The sequence below is a fragment of the Chrysoperla carnea genome, chromosome 5, assembly GCF_905475395.1.
Source record: "Chrysoperla carnea chromosome 5, inChrCarn1.1, whole genome shotgun sequence".
In the NCBI taxonomy this organism is placed as follows: domain Eukaryota; kingdom Metazoa; phylum Arthropoda; class Insecta; order Neuroptera; family Chrysopidae; genus Chrysoperla; species Chrysoperla carnea.
Window position 1 is genome coordinate 47,295,541 of NC_058341.1, and position 24,805 is coordinate 47,320,345.

The 24,805-nt window shown below is 30.1% G+C and overlaps 1 protein-coding gene and 1 non-coding gene across 2 annotated transcripts in view; one reads left to right on the forward strand and one right to left on the reverse strand.

Moving 5' to 3' along the window:
* The window catches only part of LOC123300903, an 876,857-nt gene that overhangs the window by 569,528 nt on the left and 282,524 nt on the right, over positions 1-24,805 (reverse strand). The window lies entirely within an intron of this gene.
* On the forward strand, positions 12,177-12,370 carry LOC123301895. Its single transcript, XR_006535456.1, has one exon. It is a non-coding gene; the product is annotated as a U2 spliceosomal RNA (small nuclear RNA).

The following is a 24,805-nucleotide window of genomic DNA, read 5'->3' on the forward strand; positions in this document are numbered from 1 at the left end:
AAATTTTAATGAAATAAATGAGTTTTACCATTTAAAAAATTATTATTATTTTTATTTAATATTTTTTCTCATTTAGATAATTATTTATTATTGTTACTTAAACTATAACAAACGTTAGGTATACTTATTTCCGTTGTTTAAACATTTCCTTTCCGTAATTTATTTTCTTTTCCAATAATTTATTCATAGATTACTTTAAATTTATTTTACAAAAGTGTGCCCTTAAATAATTAATAAAGTTTATTTTGTTGTGTATCTTGTTCGAGTAGCAAGCAAACTTGCAATACTCTTTGATTTATAACTCAAATCTTTGGTTCATAACATATCGATTCATATGAAGGGGATATAGTATGTAGATTGTAGATGGTTCTAGAAAATCCCCAAAGAATATACCTATACACTTGCGTTTTAATCTACATGCAGTTTTATTCGACTTTTTAGAAAAAAACAAAAATTCAGAAACAAGTTTTTGTTTTAGAATTTGAAACTGTGTATATCAGGTCGACTTCTTAGCAAATATTTGGGCTTGGATACTCTATAACCTTCTAGAAAAAACATCTAGTTTTGCCGAATTTGACGAATAAATTAGATGCTCTCGAAATCCGCTAAAAATCTCTATGAAATAAAAGGCTGCATATAAAATTTTCGGCGACTCTATAAAAACCCAAGATTAATCGTCAAATTATCTCGATTTTTAGGGTAAAAATTGCCTTTTATTCAGAGTTTCATCAAATTCCGGAACAAAAATTTTTCTAGAGAGCAAATATTTATCTAACTGTGAAATGAACGGCATTTTAAATCTTGTTTAGTCCAAAAACCCCAATTTTTTTTTTCAATTTTGAGCAATTTGATCATGAAAGTCCGGATAAATGTCAAATGGCAAAAACCAGAAGTTGTATCTTTCATTGTCCGTTAAACTTCAGCGCAACATTACTTTTGCTATGCAATTTTTTTTAAAACCACTGGAAAGTGTGATGTATTATACTGGAAAATCAGACATTATCTGGGAATTTTTAAATAATAGTAGCTCCAAGAAGAGATAAAAGTTTCATAAATATTTTAAAATTCGTTATTTGACTGCGCTTATACGATACATTTTTTTTTTTAATTTTCCATCTATCATTGCTGGTAATACACTGCGATAGGATTTTGATAAAGTTTATTAACCACATAACTATACCACACAAACATTTTAACGTGTGTTAAAAACCTTTAAAATCCTTAAACGCAAAAAGCCATAAAACCTTATCTCATAAGTCTTGTGTTTCATTAAAATATTTTTGATATTAAAAGCAGTGCGCCATCAGACGAACAAGTTAGTTCAGGTTATATTTTATAGATGAAATGTGATGCAGTTGACACATTTTGATAAATCTGTTCTTTTTAGATGGATGTAAAGCTCTATGCTTAAGTAGAAAAAGAAAGTGTTTATAGAGTGTAATAAGTCTATCCTTTTCTATACATCCTTAGTTTACTACAACCGAAATAAAAAGAACAAACTTAATTGTGTACAATAAACCAGAATGTATAGAAAGAAAAGAAGCCCCTTAAAGGCCTTTACTACTAATAGTTGAAAAACAAAATTTTCCTATGACATCATTACATGTTATTATTAGTACTTAAAGTTTTGTGTAAGATTTTAATGATTAAAGTAAATTATGTATTCTATATTTATAACAAGAACGAAAATTTTATACTTTTCTGGTGAAAAATATACGTAATTTGGTGATACAGATAATATACTGGGTGGAACACAAAAAGAGAGGTTCATATAAAAAGAATAGAATAAGTGAGCAAAGCAAATGTGAAGGAATAAAATATTCCACTTACAGAGAAACAAATTTTTTTCGAAAGATGTAAGAAATAATAATTTGATTATATAAAGATGCATTTGAAGATTTGAAGCATAGTTTAAGAGATGAAATCAAACACCAAATTATCAAGTTTTATTTTCTTAATTACAGTAGCATCGACTTTCTTGGCACTTGTTTAGACTTTTCAAGAAAAAGGTCGTGGAAGAACTTTGTATGTAAACTATTGCTTTAATAATAACGGTCAGTTGGAATTTTACAAGCATATTACGAACTGAAAAATATACCGTATACTCAACAATTATTAGATCACAGGGACACTTTTTGTACAAGATACACGAGGTATTATCCTTTGAAACACCCTGTAGGATGTTTACTTGAGATAGAAAATAAGTCCCTGTTTCCATATATTCCTTTTCTTTATGCCATAATGTTAAAAAGGTGAAAATTTATTTGGTAACATATTTACTAATCGTTAGAAACTAAATTTGTAAATTTATGTCGGTAGAAAGTATCTTTAGTGAGCTATCAATGAAACGCCAGATTCAAGTCAATTCAAAAACTACTTGATTTTGTGTACCTTTCGTTACATTCTGCATCTCCTCTTAAGACATTACTTATACTTTGACTAGCATCGAGTAGTTCAGTAGTAGAATAATTAGTGAAAGGAGTGTGATTTGGGAAACATTCAGGTAAGGTTTGCTATCAATTTAAAAATCTGCGAGAGTTATGAGCATAATGATGTCTCATCTGATGAAAATATGAATGAATAGGTTTATTACAATATAAACATCCTAGCAATGTAATCTCTGTAAGGTTTGCTCTGCTGCTATTAATATTATTCAATTATTTTATTTTATTTATTTAAAATTTTGTTTGTTTGCATTTTTCTATACGAATTTTACAAGATCTATACCATACAATATTACACTATAAATCTTATTAAAGCTACGGTTACTTACAGCCAGACGTAAGCTATCTCTTATAAAAGGGTAACATTTTATTGTATGATACTTATAAAATTCCATTTAAATTCAAAAGAACAAAATTATAAAATAATTGATTATTAAATAATCAATTAATTAATAAATAATGGCAGCAGGGTTATCCTGGCAAAAGTTACATTCCAAAATTTTTTATATTGTGATAAACCTATTCAATAATGCCGGGCCTTATGGATTCCGGGTTTTAATATGGATTCATCTAATTTCACTGAGCGCGAAAGATATTAATCAAGCATGGTGGGAATCAAGTTAAAACCTTAAATAAGTATTGGTACCAATTAAAAATACCAGTTTATAAATAAAAACTTGGCTCGTTAAACTGTCAGATCCTGATACTTTTGGTTCTAATTTAAAATGAACCACTGAATTAAAATAGTGGACTTCTTGGATTCAAGATGAGTGTCTACACTCAATCAATATTGATAATAGCGAAATATGTCGTAAGATGTTGCAATTCAAAGATAAATTTATTTTAAAATTATAACTTATTTTAAAGTAATAAGGTCGAAAATGAGTATTGCAGATTATAACAAATAGTAATTAAGGAAAAGTGATAGATAATATAAAATATACGAAGACGACTCTCGTTCTCATAGGGAATAAATAGTCATCATTTTCATAGCCTCGTCATCATTACAAGCTTCAAGCTACAGTATTGTAAACTGTTAAAGTAGAAGATGATGTCCTTCTCTCCATCCACCACGCTACTGCCACGCTTCGTGCTTGCTCTGTGTTTGTTCATCACTGTTGAAGTGAAGTGTTGTTATATTTATTCGTAACATGATCTCTTATAAATGTAATTAAGATGCGTATTTCATTTTATCACAACAAATGTGTTTGTAAATACATTAAAATTAAGGAATGTAATGTTATACTCTGTTAGTGCTCTTATACTTAGGGACATAACGACAAAGCGTAGAAGGATATTTTATCATTTGGAGAGAGGCTATTATTCCCTGCGCCCGAAAGGATATGCGATGCCATTGCTAAATACACCTCTAGATATTCTTGCGTATCTAAAGTTATGTGTACAATTAGCCGTACAGCTTCTATTGGTGCTAAATTCTCCTAAGAGAAAATCTCCTTCAACTTCCTTGTAAAAATTACATAGTTAATACGAACATTTAATTTTACTCCCCATTAGCAACGAAAAGTCTTTTAAATTTATGCAAAAATCCAATTTTTCTAAATATTATTTTCTTTTTTTCCTTGTTTTCAGCACAAAGTGTCTTTGTGCTGAAAACAAAACAATTTTAAGAATCTCGAAAAACAAAAGATGAATAGAAAATTCAGGAATCTTAATTTTTTATTATATGAGCTTCAATTAGTTGTTTATATAACAATTATTCTGTAAAGGCTACATACAAAGATGACCTGACATTTTACAATTCCAAAACACGTGTCCTTTAGAAAGTTTAACCAAAATAGTTTGTCAGCTTAGAACTTTTATTTTCGGAGCTTGACTATATCGTCGAATATTTCATATTAAAATTTATGAAATTCAATTTGAAAATTCCGGAAAGTATTCAAATTTGAAAAATGCTTCACAAAATTCCTTAATTTGTTCAGTAACAAAGAAGGGTTACACAAATATTCCCAAACCTACACTAAAATGATTAAGTATTATTTATGTTTGAAAAAAGGAACATTAATTTGGACTAATTCAAATAATCTTTGAGGTGACATCTTGCTATGGGATATCAACAGAAGGCTTTTGAAACGTATCTGACACAGTTATCAAGTCACCTTCATAAAGAGTAATCTGTGGGAATTGACATTTTAGTATTCGAAACGCCAATTAAGGTTTTGTGTAGTCTTTTACGTAAGTAAATAATAGTTTTGGTTACAAATTCTAATACGTTGTTAAAGAAAAATTAAAAATGCTGTTTGTTCTACCAATCAATCATAATATTCCATTAACCTTTTCGCTCTCTTTTCGCCAGAACTAAAATTTTAAACAACCCACGGATCGATTAGGACTTTTTACGTTTTGATATAGAAACTTCAAAGCAAAGTAAAAATCACCCATTCTCCGAATTTTCTTGAAGTCAGACTATGTTATTATAAATGTATAAATAATGATATTAAAACAATTTATTGATAAAATAATAAAAATGACAGGTGAAATGAGAGACATGTTTAAAAAACAAAATAAATAAATAAGGTTTTCGTAGTAGATGCCACCATAATACACGTACAGAAGTAAAATAGTTTGTGCAATAACTATAATAAAGTCTATATACTAAGACTCCATATTGAATGGTTATGTTTGTGTTTATTCAAGTTGTACACTACCCAGGTAAGATATTTCTTTTGACAGTTTTTCAAACTAAAGAGCTCTCATTCACAAAAAGCTCTATATATAAATAAATATAAATATATAGTACTTGAGAAACTAGGCACAGTGAATATGCCCTTTCTAAGCTAGAATGCTAACTTTCTTATTAGAAAATTGTTATGTTCATGATAAGATCATGTAGAGGATAAGATGATAGATTCGAGTGCCAAATTTTCTCGCAACTGCTTTGAAAAGGGCTCAGAGTATTTGCTGACAAAAACAAAATAAAATTAAGTGGAAAACTCGTTGATATTTTCGTATGGAAAGCAGGTTCGACATTTTATCATTTTTTACAAAACGGAATACTTTTTAGACGCCTCTGTCACCTGCTTACGGTCTGATAGAAAATTTTTCTAATACTTTCAAAACATTACAATAAAATTAACAAAAAAAACGAGAGGTGTAGTGGGACTCCCGGTAGGAACTATATGCCTTTGGTACCTTGTTACATAATAAATGTAGCGCTTACCTTTTTTATATACAAGATATCTTTCTGAAAATTGAAGGTATTCATTTTAGAAGTCAAATACTTGTTTGATTCTTTAAAGAATTTAATTTCCTAGTTACTTTTAGTTTCTGCTGTATGAAATAATTGTAGTATTCGTTTAGTTTAAAGACATACTTCTGATTTAGTAGTTAACCCAATATGTGCGTACATTACGTTTGGTTTGATCAGGATATTTATTATTACATAACATAAAAATTTCAATGAACTTACTTTAAATTATTTCTGTTTGCTTTAACCTCTGATAACTTTCTCAACTCAATTTTTTTAAATGATAAAACATAAAATTTTGACAAAAAACACAAAATGACAGTTTTAAAATATTTGCATTTTCTCAAAATTCATTGCAAGCTGAGTCGATTGAAAAAGTTTTACTTTCCTAGGTAACCTATATGTCGGTTTTTGGTGTCGTTTTTTTGTTGCACTTTTTTTGTTTTACTTCCCAACCAGCAAACATATCAGAACTATATCCTGTGATTAACATTATATACCTCAAAATGTAAATGTAAGTAATTATTTCTATTTTAGGATGAAAATAATATCGTTCTATCAGAAAGTTTAAATCTTGTTAAAGTCGCATGAAATGTGCTTCAAATGTGTTACCGTGTAAAAGTGTATAATATGTTCAAAAGAAAGAAGTCAAGTTATCCTCTTTCTATACATATAGTTGGACGGTTAGCCATCCAACCACCCTATTTGTTGTGAACTTTAAGTTACTTTTCTTTAAAACTTAAAAACTATTTATGTGACAGGCGAATGTTATGTGAGTGTGTGTCATGAAAAGCTGTCTATCTCCCTCAAACTAACTGCAACAATTTAGTTTTTAATCTCAAATTCATGTTTGGAGTTTATATATTATTGTCAATAGGGAATTTTAGGGAAAAAGTTATTTTATCAAAAAAATAATTGAATATATAGATATATTTCGAATATATAGGTAATAAATATATAAAAATACGTTCGGTTTTCTGTTTTTAAATTATGCTAATTTGACAGAAATTGTACACTTAAAGTTTAGCATGTTTTAAATTATTACATTTTGGTGTGGTAACAGAGCCAGCAACGTCTCGTAAAATTTGATTTCTAATCGGTTGGATTTTGAATATACCTTTTGGTATTGCAATTATGTAGGATTAAAATTATCGTAGTACAAAACTCTTTTGTTGTGTGAAAAAAAAAATGTGTTTGATTAATGTTAATACCTTCCACAAATTAACGCTTTCAAACTTAAATTACCTATCTGAGAATCTTTGGTTTTGAACTTTCGGGTTTTTAAGGTTAATATAACGGAACCTTAGATGTCGAAATCTATCTATCCGTTTGGAAGATACGAGGTAGTAAAGAATTTTACAAACGCGTAAAAAACAAAATTACTCCTTGACAGTCTTGTAAAAAATGAATAATCAATAAATCAAAAAAAATTTTTAAAACATATCATTTTCGTGTACTTGTAGTTCTTATATAATGGAATATTATTATTACATAATTTAACCTTAATTTTCCAGGCAGAAATTAGGTTGCACGTATTCCACGTTAATTAAAGCAATCACTATACATGACAGACATACTGCATCTCTACTGAAGTTCAATAAAGAGAGAAATATCGTAAATTCAACCGCCTGAAGAAAACTGAAAAAAAGTGCCAGATCACTTTTGTCATATCCTTAGAAGTGGTTTTTTTTTTATTTCTATGAATGAACATCTCAGATGACATTCAAAAATCTCGTTTTAAAGGTTTCTGTCTCACTAAACTACCATAATGTATATCGACTACAAAAAAGTACGAATCCTTTTTTTTAATTGAATTTATATTTGGTTTTTGGTAGTATCTACTAAAATACAATAAATAATTAAAAAATAATAAAAAATAATTTTATTACTAGTGTATGACTACAAGTTTTATTATATTTTCTCTAAATTTTTCAAGCTTTCATTTATTCTCAAGAGATTAATTTTCTTTTTTTGTGTAAAGAATTTCACTTAGAATGTTTTAACACTGTTAATGATTCATCCTGTATAAATGAAATGTATAACATTTTAATATAGTTTATAAATTACAATTTTTCTTCAACAACAACGAAATTTATGAATGAGAGAAGAATATATTGTGTGACTGTGTACTGTGTAGTGTGCAAGTTTAGCATGGTAAACTATTTCTGTTTAGAAAACTAAATGAAATTCAAAAATAACTCTTGTCGTCGTTTTACTTTGATCCTTTTTGATATACTTTCGTAAATACGTACATACATACATACATACGTATAGATAGATACAAGTAAGTTATATACATACTTGAAAAAGTTTATTCGAAAATATTTTCTAATATATTAGGTGTAAGGCACTAGGCAAAGTATTTCTCAATTATTTTAGAATGGCTGGAAATTTGATAAACTGTTTTCAAGGACGTGTTGAATAAGTAATCTATAAAAATTTGATAGGTAGAGGCTTTTCTTTCGAAAGGCTCTGAATTATAACACAGCTGGATTATGAATATTTATTTTCTTTTTGAGTAATAGATGAAGTCCAACTTTCCATAATAGTTGGTTAAAATTGCATGCTTTTAGTATCAAAAAAAATGAAATTCTTGATCAAAAATAGCACGTTTTTGGAAATTTGGATAGAATCGATCATCGGATTCGTGATCACCGGCCAAAAATGCCCCATAGAGCAAAGTTTGGAAGATAAATACTTAGTTTGCCGTTTTTATGTCAAAAAAGTTAAATTCTTGGCAAAAAATGGCACGGTTTTCGGAATACGTTACATAATCCGTTTGTATGACATTAGAATCGTAATTAGCAACCAAAAATACCACCTAGATAACCATTTGGACGATAAATACTTGGTTTTCCGTTTTTATGCCAAAAGTGGAATTTCTGGTCAAAAATGGCATTAGGTCAAAAATAAGCATTTCAAAAAAATTTAAGCTAGATATATCCCCTGCTGGGGTAATTTTTCCCTTGCTGACTAGGTTAAGTTGGCTGAATGTCCCTTGAAGTCCCATAAAAACGTTAAAAATAGTTTCATTCAAATCGGTGCTGTTTCCCCACTTTTTCCACTTTCGACACTTTTGACCGGCTTATTGTAATTTATTCCATTGTAACATGACAGTCTGTCCCTTTGTTGAATATCGAGTAAAATAAGTTTCCCATTTTTATTCAATTACAGCCGAGTCGCGTCTGTATATTATAGAAACTATGGATTTACTGGATTTGTTCCGATTACTGGTATTCTATAGAACAATTCATTATAAATGAAATAAAGCATTTCCAAAACAGTGCGAAAATGTATATATTTAAGCAAGACTATATCTCTTCATTTGAATATCGTTCTCAATGCGAACTCTCCTGTGACAATTTTTGTAGGCGTATGTTATATCAGGCACGACCTTGACAAAAACATCAATTTCCAAGCCATTCTGGAATGATAGTCAAATACATGCAAAGACTGGCCCTAGATTTAATACTCGAAAAAGTTTATTCGAAAATATTTTCTAATATAACTACATATATATATATTTTACTTATACATATATTATTATTATGCTGGTAATACCATCGAATATTACCATGTTAATGTTATTATTTTCTGTATACTTTAAACTATGCCGTACTCCCATGCCGTACGAACTGTTGTTGACATGTATGTTCTTCTAAGTCTTTGCTACCAAATTACAATACACATGAGACGAATTTTTAGTTCAAATTATATGACAAAATGGATAAAAAAGAATTTTATATGCTTGTTTGTCGACTATACGAAAAATATTTAAGGGGTGTCTACAAAATTTTTATTATACCAATTTTTTTTATTTTTTTTTTATTTGAATAATTTCAAATTTTAATAAAATATAATATTTTCCGTATTTTCTCGCTCAGTGTTTTCGTTTGTTAAAGTTCCTTGAAAAATATATGTAGGTATCTTTAAGATTAAATAAAAAAAATCATTGTTATGGGTTTACTTATTAACTGACTTCAAACAAAAAAGGAGGAGGTTATCAATTCGAATGTATTTTTTTTATGTGTTACCTGAACTTTCGACAGGGTCAAACGGTTTTGTTAATTCTTTATCTATTTGAAAGCTGGTGCTTCCCGTATAGTCACATTTCATTTTGCTCCAGTTCTGACAACGATATCCATGAGAAAACCATAAAAGTCTTAAATTTGTATTAAGTATGCAAGACAAGAGGACGAATAACTCAATATCACGCCAACGGATTTCGATGATTCTGTGTACTGCAGATTCACTAAAAATCACAAAAATATAAGGATAATATAATTTAGTTATAATTATTGTTATTTTTGGAGTCGGTGTCCGCAAAGCTAATGTAGCAAACTGTTCTGTCAGAGTAGTTTCCTTGGCTGACAACAACTCCAAAACTAATATCTTAATAACAATAATTTTAACTACATTATATTATCGTTATTTTTTTAGTGCATATTAATTTGTTTTGGAAAAGTTTTTCCTTTGAAGTCGATTTGCTTTCTGTAAAAAGTTTTTTTTATTCAATCTTACTTTTTTGTCCGAAGTAACCAAAAAATTTCTTCCTATAAATTCGCATAGTTTTACAGTACAGTCGTCTGTTTCCGATAAAAGTTCTTCGAAGTTGGTACAATATAAATTGGATATAGTTTCGCGTCTAAGTGTAGGCAAATTGATTGTTCATTCTTTTAGTTTTCATCCGGGAGACGAGTATGCTGGTACGCTTTAAGGCTAGGTTAGGTTAGGTTAGGTTAGGTTAGGTTAGGTTAGGTTATATTGGCTGTCTACGAAGGACACACTTAGGCTATAGAGCCCATTTACGCTTTAAAGTATAAATTCATATAATCATTGTTTTGCGTTCACTAATTGTATATTATTTTTTTGTCCGAAGTAAACAAATTAAAAAATATTTCAATCTCAATTAATTTTGATTTTAACTAACGAAAAAGGAGAAAGGTTCTCAATTTATCCCGTAAATTTTTTTAAATTTATGAATACGCATACCCATGTAGGAACCGCCATAGTTGAACGACGGGGCCTAGCCTGGTCCAGTACTGGGGATCCCAGCTTTGGCGCCCCGATATTGGCCCATGCTTGAGCCAAGATGAAATAATTAGCCTTGGCCGACCCAACGATTGCCCGAGCCTGGGACAAGGCTGGGTTGCCCAGCCTTGGCCGATCCAATGATTATCCAAGCCTGGGCCAATATGGGTTTGCCATAGAACGGCCAACGCAAGGGAGCCCAGTCTTGGGCCAAGACTTGGCATCCTAGCATTGGCCAATCCAATGATTATCCAAGCCTGGGCTAACATTGGTTTGCCATAGAACGGCCAACGCAAGGGAGCCCAGTCTTGGGCCAAGACTTGGCATCCTAGCCTTGGCCAATCCAATGATTATCCAAGCATGGACCAACATTGGTTTGCCATAGAACGGCCAACGCTAGGGAGCCCAGTCTTGGGCCAAGACTTGGCATCCTAGCATTGGCCAATCCAATGATTATCCAAGCCTGGGCTAACATTGGTTTGCCATAGAACGGCCAACGCAAGGGAGCCCAGTCTTGGGCCAAGACTTGGCATCCTAGCCTTGGCCAATCCAATGATTATCCAAGCATGGACCAACATTGGTTTGCCATAGAACGGCCAACGCTAGGGAGCCCAGTCTTGGGCCAAGACTTGGCATCCTAGCCTTGGCCAATCCAATGATTATCTATGCCTGGGCCAACATTGGTTTGCCATAGAACGGCCGACGCAAGGGAGTCCAGTCTTGGGCCAAGACTAGGCATCCTAACCTTGGCCAATCCAATGATTATCCAAGCCTGGGCCAACATTGGTTTGCCATAGAACGGCCAACGCAAGGGAGCCCAGTCTTGGGCCAAGACTTGGCATCCTAGCATTGGCCAATCCAATGATTATCCAAGCCTGGGCCAACATTGGTTTGCCATAGAACGGCCAACGCAAGGGAGCCCAGTCTTGGGCCAAGACTTGGTATCCTAGCCTTGGCCAATCCAATGATTATCCAAGCCTGGGCCAACATTGGTTTGCCATAGAACGGCCGACGCAAGGGAGTCCAGTCTTGGGCCAAGACTAGGCATCTTAGCCTTGGCCAATCCAATGATTATCCAAGCCTGGGCCAACATTGGTTTGCCATAGAACGGCCAACGCAAGGGAGCCCAGTCTTGGGCCAAGACTAGGCATCCTAGCCTTGGCTGACAATATTCAATTATTGAAGGGAAATCGCAGAATAAATCGTCATTTTATTATTATTATTATTATTTAATTAATTACATTGATGACATAAACTCCTGAAATGGACACATTTGACATTGTAGAAATTTTAAATACCTAACAAAAATTGGCATATACAACCAAAAGGTATACAATGCGCATGTGTAATACTGTTTATGGAGTAGGTACATGTACTTACAATAACTTCCTCCTTCTCTGTCTTTTAGTCACTATCCTTTTTACAAAGTAATATTTTTTTTCAAAACCTCTCACTAGTAAGATGTTCTAGTAAGGTGTATATAAACATACAATGTTATCGCTTCTCGGCTCAATGAGTTAAACTCAACGTGCAGTATGTGTTCTTATCAACTCAATATATGGTACGCCTCGCATTGCGAGACCAGTATATTAAACTATTATTTGGAACACGGTAGATCGTTAGGAGCTTGCTCCTCTTCTACCGCGGGTTGACTCAGTGTTGCGGTACAGCTGGGGTTGGCCCTGTCAAATGAATCACAAAATAGAATTCTTCATAAAATAATCTTAAAACTTAACTATGGCCTAGCCCTGCCAACCAGGCATGGGCCAGACTTAAAACTTAACTATGGCCCAGCCCTGCCAGCCAGGCATGGGCCAGACCTAAGACTTAACTATGGCCCAGCCGTGCCAACCAGGCATGGGACAAACTTAAAAATTAACTATGGCCCAGCCCTGCCAACCAGGCGTGGGCCAGACCCAAAACTTAACTATGGCCCAGCCCTGCCAACCAGGCATGGGCCAAACTTAAAAATTAACTATGGCCCAGCCCTGCCAACCAGGCGTGGGCCAGTCGAGGTAACCAGTCTTGGGCCAGCATTATCATTCCAGACTTTACCCAAGTCTGGGCCAAGTCTGGCTTACAAGTCTGGCCCAGAGTTCTGCATAGTTGGACCAAGCCTGGGCCAAGCCTGGGCCCGCCATACTTTCCTACATGGGTAACTCTTTACAGTCGCCCAATTCGGATAATTATTATTATTTTTATGTATATTGTTAGGCCCTGGACAGCGTTATCCTTAAAAACGTGGTTCTAACACATTAAATCAATCAAATTATTATTATTAAGTAATAATATTTTAAATAACCTAATTTGAAATATTTATTCATTAAGCTAGTCAGCTAATTTATATTATTAAGTTATGTATGTTAACAATCACAATAATTGAATTGAGGCATGGTTTTGATTATATTACTTGTCAGCAAAAACTCATATTCAATATTCAATTTTTACGTCACAATATTTTATATTTTGACCTAAATGTTTTATATTTAAAGGCAAACTAAAATATTCAAAATTCATACAGTGATTATACAGCTTGAAACAACATCGTTATAATACAGTGATTATACAACTTGAACATCAATTCGATTATACTGTGATTATTACAAACTAAGTTTTAAAAACTATTAACTTCAACATCAAGTCAAACAATAAAGTGATATTATCAACAATAAAAAAGTCGTATTCATTAATAAGGATTCATAAGGTCTCTCCTTACTAAATAAAAGACCTTTGGTGGCAGCATCTTCCCCTGGACCCCATACGCAAGGCAGTTACGTAACAATATTTACCGATTACTCCGCCAATGAAGAACCGATTTAAAAAATTTTTTGTTTGAAAGAGTATATTTTTCAGACGGTCTCATAGTTGTTTCATCAAATTCAGTAGATTTTCAAACATGGACTAAGTATGTAGCTTTTAGATATGCTCATAAGGAAATTGTTAATTTCATTTGGAGTTTTTGCATTTTTCAAGAATTTGAATTTTACAAGTCATTAAGAAATTCTCAAATGGTTTGTTAAGGTTCATCGGAAAACAGTTTGTTGGTTCATCGATTCGAAAACTTTTGATATTTTCGAAATTTTTTTCTTTTTATGACGATACTTTTATGATCGAATGTTTTCATTACGACAGCCAATTTTACTGGACAAACATTCACAAAATTTGCATTTTCCGAAAATGAAGTGAATTATTATAATATAAAATGCAAAACTGAAAATAAGTATAGTATGAACAAATTGTTTCGTGTTACTTCAAGTATAGAATAATTTTAATTTAATTTAATTCTATGCAGAAGGTATCCATTACATAATATAACATTATATACTTTATCAATCAATGTTCCATAAACATGATAGCTATATAGACACCAGTTTATACATTAAACAAAACGTACACCCGTTGAAAAAAATACGAGTAGTTCGTTACCGCATGGTTAGAACGCAAAAATTACGAAGATAAAATTTATTGGAATCTACAATAAAACAATTACAAGCATAGCGTACTTACTTATCGACATTTTTTAAACTTATCATTAAAATTAATTAATAACTGTTAATTATTATCACAAATATTTTAATAAAAAAAAAATATATTGACATTAGATTATTTATTTATACAAATAAATGAACAGCGCCTAGCGGGCAGACATTCAAATTACCGTAAGTACTCGAACAGATCCAAAAATATACAAAGTGCATATTTTTTTTATTACAATTATGTGCACCTCGGGAAATAAGAGACCGCAATTTCTAAAGGGCTTGAAATAAATACATTTTTCAAAAATGTTAATTGGTTGAAAAAGTTTGAAAAATACATAATTCGAAAATAGGTAAAGTTATATGAAGATAGAAAATGATTTAACCATATGTAACCATTTGAAAAATAAAAGTAATTAATGTTTCAAATCTAGCGTGAGCCAAATGCTCATAACGCGGTTGCTTGCGGGATAAAAATGAGAAGAATAAAGGAATTCAACAACAAAGGTATAACCTATTCTGTTCATTAAATCTAAGCCGAAAATTTGAGTCTTGTTAAGGAGATATCTCTATATATTATAAATGTGAAAGTAAGCATGTTTGTTTGTTTGTTTGTTTGTTACGCTTGCACGCTAAAACTAGCGAATGGTTTTTAATGAAATTGTTCAGCAATATAGCTCATACTTCAGAATAACAGATGAGATATAATTTATAAAGATATATTAACTAAAAAAAAAAAATTAAAATTTCACATTAGCATAAATTACAAATTTCTGTAAAAGTAGTCATTTGACATTACCATAATGAAATATTTCACGGCCATCTTTTCTGATATACTCAATGAATAATTACGACTATTATAAATTTATAAAAATAGAAAACCATACATATATTTTACCTGTTTAAAACAATCCTTACCATTATTTCGAGTGTTATGGAAAGTATGGAAAGGGGATAAGCGAGAGCAATCTTTATCAATCTTTACCCCTAGTCCAGCGAAGCGGGTGGGTATCACTCAAGTTTTAGAATAAATGAAACAGTACACGTAACTTGAGCCTACGAGTGTTGAAATTGGATAAACCAAAATTTCAAGTACTTATTCATAGTGAATTGTTTTTTTGAAACACATTGCGTTACGCCGAGAGGATGCTTCAGAAAATTATATCTGAATACTTGCTTCATACATCTATGTGAAAAAGTAATTAATCAAAATCTATTATCTATGATAATGATAATACCTTATTTAATTCAATTATAAAAAAAAAACTCCCTCATACAGGTACAAAAAAAACAGAATTAATTGACAACACACACACACAGCAGTAAACTAAAATAATTAGTAAAATTAGTAAATAAACTAAATTTTGTTTACTTTACCCATTCATAGTCATTCATTTTGTTAATTAAAAAAGAAAAAAGAGTTAATATTCATTACCACACGAAAATAAGGAAGGCTTAAAATGGGTAAAAATAAACGCGTTTATTTAGGTAGAGAACAGCAGAAAAAAAAAAAGAAAAAAACGAGAAGAAATTGTATAATAACTAACAACCATTTTCATCGTATAATGTCAACATTGAAATATACAGAACTTAAAAGAGACAAACATGTTATATGTTTGTTTGTATAAATGATTACCTACTGTGTGCATTTTTCAAAAGGTAGGGAATTCTGATGTTTCATAATGTTTCCTCAATGAGGATCCTAAATATTAAGGAACAGCAAAGTCTTTCTCTGAATTATTTGCAATATTATTGTCACATAAAAAACCTACTTCATCTCGTCGTCTTTAGAAAAGTCAACCTCATTCGCAAAAAATTTTAGTGAGAAAAACAAAATTCTATTATATCATGTAAGTATGAAGTATACGTAGGATCTTGTAAACCGTTAGAGATAGAACAAAAGTTTAAATTAAAAAATGTTCATTATAAAAAAAAGACAACTTTTGCTTGAAACAATTTTTTGTAAACATCACTGTTTACTCACGAAAGCACACATTAGATGCAAATTTTATAGTATGTATTAATATGAGATTATCAGTTATGGATGTGTGACATGTATATGTGTAATGTGATAGAGTAATCTACACTGTCTATACATGGTATTTCAACAATTAACTCAGTCAATTGTTTGTTTTCACTTGCCTCATACTAAAATTAACACAAAAATTAGCTGCAAGCTTTGCTACAAATAGTATTTGACTTATACAGAGTGAATAATCTGATAAGTAATTCTTGAAAAGTGTTCTGCCACTTTATTCTTACGAAATTCAAAATTTTACTTTATTCCTCTGTTTTTGAATAATTTTCTAATTTCAGTGAAAATCTAGCGGGAATAAAATCTTATACCTTTCCCTTATAATTTTTCTTTTGGGGAACTACATTTCTTATGGCGCGCTTGAAGCATGGGGCCTGGACAAAAACTAGTGTCCGATCAACCGAAATTTTTTTAAATAGTTTATTATCTTGAAATATTCATAGTGTTCTCAATGAAGCCATACATCAATAGTTTTTTTTTTTTAAATTCTAATCTATTAAATAACTTTTGATCTTCGGTAACTTTTAATTACTGTTCAAAGATGGCTTTTGGCTTAAAATTTGAAAAATAATTTTGAATGAGTAGGTTATAAATTCATAAAATATTTTTATATATAGATGTAAGCTTACTGCTCGTATATAATTTAAATATATATTTCATAACTTGTATAAATGAAAATTAGAAAAAAATTTTTTAATTTTATTACCATTCCTTCATTGTGCTTATTATTCAATTCGTATAATACATAATTTATAACGAAAGAAATATAGTTCCTACCGGGTATCCCATGCCACTTCTCGTGTCTTTTTTAATGAGTTATTATATGCCAATGGAATGAAATAATCGAATTTCTATAAGATAAAATAATGTTGAAGTAAGGATATAAAGAATATTTGAATAATGGATTTTTCTAGCCAAATATTATTTATTCAATTTTAGTGATTTGAATATGAATGTACACCATACTTTTTTTCAAACTAGAAATGTCTCTTTTGAATTAAAATTGTTTGACCTTTTGACCAAATAATAAATAATAGGGAATTAACCTGCCAGCACTCGCATCAACTATTCGGTAATCCGTAGTCGCATGATGAGAGATTTGCTCATGCATTCTGCACATGTGTCAAATATTTCGCATGTTAAAGATTCTTTAACTTTGTAAATCATACCCTCTTTACATAATTTTATGTAAATTTATTTTTTAATGCAGTAGCTAGTGAAAAATAGTTTGATTACGTGATTATTGAATGATGTTTGAAAGTGAAAATATTAGACAAGCGAAACAATCGAAATAAAAAGTTTTCTTAATTTACTAATTTAAAGTGCGAATTATATTAAACTAACGAAAATAATCACAAGCCCGAAACAAGCCCGAAAACTTCCGAAGTTAATATATTTTTTTTTTTTACACCGATGAAAGAAATTTTCACAATTTCTAAAGCACTTGAAAAAAAAACTGTAGATGAAACGTATGAATAATTAATAATTCGAAAATAATTCGAATTATTTGAAAAAGTTTCAACCATATAATTTCCATTTGAAAAATTAAAGTTGTTTTTGTTTTAAATAGAGCGTGAGCAAAATGCTCATAACGTGATTGCTGACGGGCTTATAATGCTTTAAGCAAATTAATTAAGATTTGATTAACTTCAAATTTGAAACTTAGTCAAAACTAATCAAAATTTCCATAAACATGTTTTATCTTTATCCTTTCCCATATTTATTTAACATATTGCCATATTGTCATCCCTATCTTATACAGTCAATGTACCAAATTTATAATACGGTCCAATCTTAATATTTCTACACCCAAATATAAATTATTAATTCAATTTTCGTAATGTTAGGACACCTGAGGCCTTTACCTTCCATCTATGTCATACAAACACAGTGTGATGAGTGATTTTAAATGAATGAAAATGTTTATATATGTCATTTTACCTTTGTACCGTACGAACGGACGTAGGATGTTTTTTTTTTTCTCTAAAGTTGTCACAGAGAATAGTGAGAGGGTGTACTAATGACTGAGGGAAGTTCATTATCCACGCATGTATATATATTAATATCCCTTTCATAAATGTTTTAATCTTATGGATGTATATATATCCACTTACGCGAAGCAGTACAAGGGGATTATTATCTTTTAGTTTTTGCAATTTTAAAGTGCAGAGATATCGTACTTCGTACATCGGGGAAGAATAATTACTGCTTTTAACTTTCTGTGACTTAAAACTAACGTTTAATTTATTTTTATTATACAAGAAATTGTCTGTTTATTTCGTCAAATCGATGGCGCTTACTAATAAATTGGTTCTCTTTTCTTTTCTTTACTAGAAGTTGTCATATACAAACTCATTCAAAAAAGTTAAAACTATCTTGACAAAAAATATTTTTTCTGAAACTATAGACTTTTAAGCGTATTACTGTCTGCCTGTCAATGGCATCGAAACGCCTAAGTGGATGAATCCATTTTGATCTTTTTTGTTTCGTTTGAAAGGCAATTTAATGGAGAGTGTTCTCAGGTATGCTTTAAGTGCGAGTTTAGTGTTCTTTACCCAAAATTTTGTCGGGGGTTTTTTAAATTTTGTAAGTTTCATTTGTTTGGTATTTTAAATAGTATCAATGAAACAAATAACAAAACAGGAAAGAAAACTTTCTCAGATCAGAAGTTTTCCCGTACCGTTTTAATAGTATTTCTTTTCCTACTAAATAAACAAATTAATAGACTGACAAAATTTTTACTTTTTCAGTACACATTGCCTGTTTGAAAATTTTATGTTCAATAGTTGAAGACTTAATGCATACCTATATTTTTATAAAAAAATTATAAAAAAATATAAACGAGCGATTACTTCTTGTACCGTCAACACCATAAAATTATCAAGTGGTGGCCTATTGGGGTTCCACATTTTCTTGCTTTTGTTTTTAAGGCTTTTCCCGGGCTAACTTGTCAATGTTGACTAAAATGAGGGAAAATTTGCGATTAAAAGTCGAAGTATATAACATGGTTGAATGATTTTCTCATTATATCGAAACATATATTTTCTCATTTAATCTTACTTCATCATTCGCAGACTTTAAGGCTATACTTTTTGCGTATTTCATAGTATTCACAACTTCCAAAATGCAGAAAATTGTCATTTTTTTTCCAAATTCATAATTCATTTACACTTTTGTAATTTAAAACTGCTAGAGTCTATGTGTTTCCCATGCTAGATTTTGTAGATGTAATTAAGTGACCTTGATCAAGAAAATTGCCAAAATCGTAGCGACGAAGCTAACTCAACTGTCACTATCTGGTATCAAATAAAACATTAGGATATTCATGAATCGAAATTATTTGTAAAATATTATGTTCAATAAAAATTTTAATTTTTGCTTATTTTGATAAAAAATTATTTGATTTTTTTTGTTTCAATAGGCTTTTACCCACTAAGAATAAATCAGTTTAATAAAAATTTTTAATTATTAATCATAATATGTAGATAACAAAACACAAAATTAATTTTAATAAAATTTAAGGATCATTATTAATATTTTTAGATAATAATTTTTATAAAACTAGGCATCCGATCACGTGACAGTAAACACAACTCAGATGTACTTTCATGGTACTACGTCACATCATATGAAAGACTATGTTAGCTTACACATACAAACACATATATTTTGCAAAAACTTGTAAAGATTCATGACTAAAGAAATCGTTTTTTAAAATTCAAAATACGTAAGATAATAGTTTTTTTTTGAATAATTCTTTCTTGGTGTAAATCAGATACTAATGTACCAAATAAAACAATTTTTCAATTTTAGGACAAAAGCCTATTTTAACATAATTTGATTGACAATTATAAGCCCCTTACCAAATTGCATAAACTAGAAAACAGGATCAATATTTGTGATCCTCTGTATCTGTTTCTACTACCGCAACACTAAGAGTTACTATTCATTTATAAAAGTAAGAGTTTATTTAAGTAACGAAACAACACATACCAAAAATGAAAAAAAAAATTTACTATAATGAGGTAATTTTAACATGATATGTACTCACAGTATAGTGTGTTATGTATACCTCATATTAAAATAATGTGCGTCACAAAATATGTTGACAACTATGATGACATCTGATTGATGACACAGATGTGTTACATATATACCTCTCTACTAACCATTATCACACATAAGATATAGTATTGGTGTGTATGTTATGGTATTTAAAAATATGTTTGTGTTTTTAAACATTCTTCTTATAATACAAGATGGATAACTCGTTAAAAAATCAACGGTGTAAATTTTAAAAAAGTTATTGATATTTGAAAACTCAAATTTAGGGAGAAATGCAAGGATTGAATAAAACTAGGGATTTCAATAGAACTTTATAAATACAGTTTTTGATTAACAAATTTTTCAAAAATCACAAAAAAATCCTAAGTCACGGGGCTTTTTGTGATGTCCCTCTTTCTAGCCTACATATGTAATATACTGTTGTTCCGTACATTTTTAACACCAGAACTAAAAGAAAGGGGTGTTATAAGTTTGACCGCTATGTGTGTTTGTCTGTCTGTCTGTGGTTCATAGCGCCTAAACGAATGAACCGATTTGGATTTTTTTTTGGTTTTGTTTGAAAGGTAATTTAATTGAGAGTGTTCTTAGCTACGTTTCAAGTGCAAATTTAGAGTCCCGTACCCGAAAACTAAAAATTGGAGATGATCTTCCAAATCGGCTCAGTTTGGAAAAGGCTTTAAGGAAAAAGGCAATTTAATGGAGAGTGTTCTTAGATATGTTTCAAATACGAATTTCCGGGGTTTTTAAATTTTGTAAATTTCACTTGTAGTCTTTCGTCTATGGGCGTTACTGTTACTGTTAAATAAGTGTTGATTGAAAATAATTTCATATTATTTGAATTATTCGAACTGTTAAGTTATAACTTGTTTGCAATAGGTCTTTAAAAGAATGGAATAGCCATCATCGGATATTCAAATCCGGTATATAATAAACTACTGTATCTTTTCTTATTCACGCAATAAGTACGTATGCTTGTCTCTTCGCTCGCATAACGCAGTATTCATCATATATATTATAATATACACACAACATAACATCAATTATCTAAATTATCTTTTCTTTTTCATGTATGTATGGTTAGTGAAGAGGATCGTAAATGTTTTTAATATGACATCTCCTGAAAATATTTTACACTTAATAAATAATATTATATTATCTTGTCTTTCATCTGTTTGTTCAAGTTTGTCTAGAGAAAAATAACTCTTTTGACAGAATAATTTCAATCAATTTTTTTTTGAGAAGGTAAATAAATGCACATTTTTTAATATATTCGTTTCAATAGCTTTGTTTGTTTAAAATGACCATGTTTTGACCAAAGAAAAGACGTTAAGAACCTTATTCAATTTTGTTGTTTTACATTATGTTGTAAAAATGGATTAAAGCTTTGTAATAGGGAATATTCATGCAATTAAAATTTTTTTTTTCTGTAACTTTATTAGCTGGACATTTGAATTAAACCATTATTTTAGTAATAGATATCTTTTTAATTACCTAAATTAATTAAACAATTTACGAAATTACAATTACAATTTAACGAAAATTTAAATTTAAAAACGGAGGTGACGTCATAGTATGAGACTTGTCAGACTTGTTGACATACTGTATGGTATAAATTACTTATATTTTGTATGGTATTACCATGGATATATACCATAATTACTACATACGTGGGTGTTACACCTGTTACAGCTCACATATTAATACGTCATCGACAGAGAGTGCCAAAAGGACTGCGATTAAACATATCAAAATTACTCAATATTTTAAATATTTGTCTACACTTTATTATAGTATTTTTAAACAGTATTTATACTTTTTACTATGCTATAACGGTGTAAACAATGAATTAAAAATATTTTTTAAAAAAATACATAAATATTCCCTATTAATTATTCCGCTGTTATTCGAAAAAATTCCAAATATTACTAGTTAAAGTTTTAATTTAACTAGTTTATGTATAGTAAAGTTTTAAAGATTGCGAGTGCTAAGATTTTAGGAAAATAAACCGCGCCTGGCATATGTACTTAATACATTTAATATTATAAAGAGAAGATTCAGGCTATAAGGCGGACTCGAAAATATACAGTAATATTTCTATTATACGATTGATAAGTTGCAAAGAAGGTGTAGTTTTAAAAATTGGGTCCTTCTTACAATTAAAACTAAGAAATTGAATGTGAACTTGTTTAAAATCTGACCATGATTATTCTTGTATGACACGAGATGAACTAACGGTTACTCACAAGGTTTTACGTTTTCAAACAATCTAAAGTTTCTAAAAGGTAACGCATAAGTAGCGTTATGATCTAACTAGTAAATAAATTTTTTTACGTTGTCTTTCATCAGAATAAAATATGAATAATTTGGGAAATTTATAAAGTTAAATTTTATTTTGAAAGTCAGAATTCGATTATTCAGACACAAAGATCATGTTCAAATTTCTTTCATGTTTGAAATGCACCTACTGATTCAACTATTTGTACATTATTTGTACAATAATTAAAAATTCGAGCCGATAAGAATCGAACAAAAGACAATAATTAAAAACCTAAAAAAAATTCTGAACTATTAAAATTCCAGTTCTCGTAAATAAATAAATAAAAAATGTTTTGAAACTGTATTAATTAAATGATAAATATCCATTATAAAAATAACATCTAATTTAATAATAAAAAAATATAAATAAATACAAAATGAGACCTAAATGGTCTGTTTAATGGATAAAAAAAAAACCTGTAACTAACTACTTAATTTTATTGATACTAATATACCAGACGCTTTTAAGGTATATTTGTATTCAAATAGGGCCTCACCTACCTATAGAGACTATTTAATACTACTATTATAAATAAATATATCAAATAAAACCATTAATTAATCAACATACGTACACATAAAAAGCTTTTAATATAAAAAATAAACAAGTGAAAAAAAACAATTGACTGAGTTAAGTGTTGAAATACCATGTATAGACAGTGTTGATTACTCTATCACATTACACATACATACATGTCACGCATATATAACTGATATTCCCAAATAATACATACTATACAATTTGCGCCTAATTTGCCCCATCACGGGTAAACAGTGATGTTTACGAAAAAATGTTTCAAACAAAAGTTGTTTTTTTAATTTTTTTGTTCTATCTATAACAGTTTCCAAGATGGGTTCTACGGACCCAAAACCCAATTGACCAATTGTTCATTTAGGAACTCGACCTCACTTTTTAAGTCCTCAACACGTTATAAAAATTTCAGCTTGATATCTCTTTTCTTTTTTGAGTAATCATGATGACAGACGGACAAACGACAGACGGACAACCGGAAGTAGACTAATTAAGTGAATTTATGAACACCTATAACAAAATTTTGTTCATAGCATCATCAATATTTTTAAGCGTTACAAACTTGGGACTAAACTTAGTATACCGTGGTAGTATTATATGGTATAATAAATAAGTGAAGCGCATATGTTGTTTTTCTAAATGAATGCGTTCTTGTTGTTATCTAATAACTTGTATCAAAAAATATTTCCATGTTTAATCACAATGTAACTGTTTAAAATGAAACTATCTACAGTTTCAACGGAAAAATAATAACGTTTTTTACTTCACCAGTCCATATCCGATTTCATTTTTTTTTTATCTTTCAAAAGCGATATCTAGCTTCTAGCTCGTTTTTGACAGATAACAAAATAATGGGTTTATCTATATATGAGTGAATTTACTTCAGCGATAAAACTTATTTTGAACAACTTTATTTATCATAAATTTTTTCAGGGGTTTCTACTATAATTCAAAAATTTCCAATTTTTAATTTGGAAAAACATTTGAATACTTCTATCTGTATATTAGATAGAAGAAACCTCCATAAAGAAACCTATACTTTTGTTTTGTCTTCCCAACATAAAATCGGATTTGATCGAATCGTTTGGGGCACCATAGCTCCTAAAAGGATATACCGACTTTAATTTTTGTTTGTTTCTTTGAAATGTTGAATTTTGATCGAGAGTGTTTTAAACTATATTTCGAGAAAATATGCTCAGCTGTTTGGAGATCATCATCCATTTTTTAAGCTGTTTCGGATACGGAACCCTCAACTCACTAGAATTAGACAAGGTATGTACGATGAAGGAACAGTTTTGTTTCAGTTTGCGCACGTATCCAGTCGACGCCATCTTACTTTGTTCCCGCTTCCTGATTCAAATGTTGTAAAAAACGTGAATACGCTTGTGAGAACAATCCGTAATTTTAGTAATGAAATAATCTTTACAATGAATTATTAATTAATTAATGATTAATGCATTTTTTCGCCTCAAGTTTATCAAATTATTTAAGAAACAACTCGACATTGTAAATATGTAAACAAAACATTGACCAACTTGACAGTTCGAACGTAAACAAATAATCAATATGGCGGTGACTCGGTACCGTGCGAGATAGAGTACCGAGAGTGAGAGAATGTCCTCACCTTACCTCTACCTGAGCAAGAGCATACCTTGTCTAATTATACCATGCCCTAAATGTTTAAATATTTTGTTTGAAGAT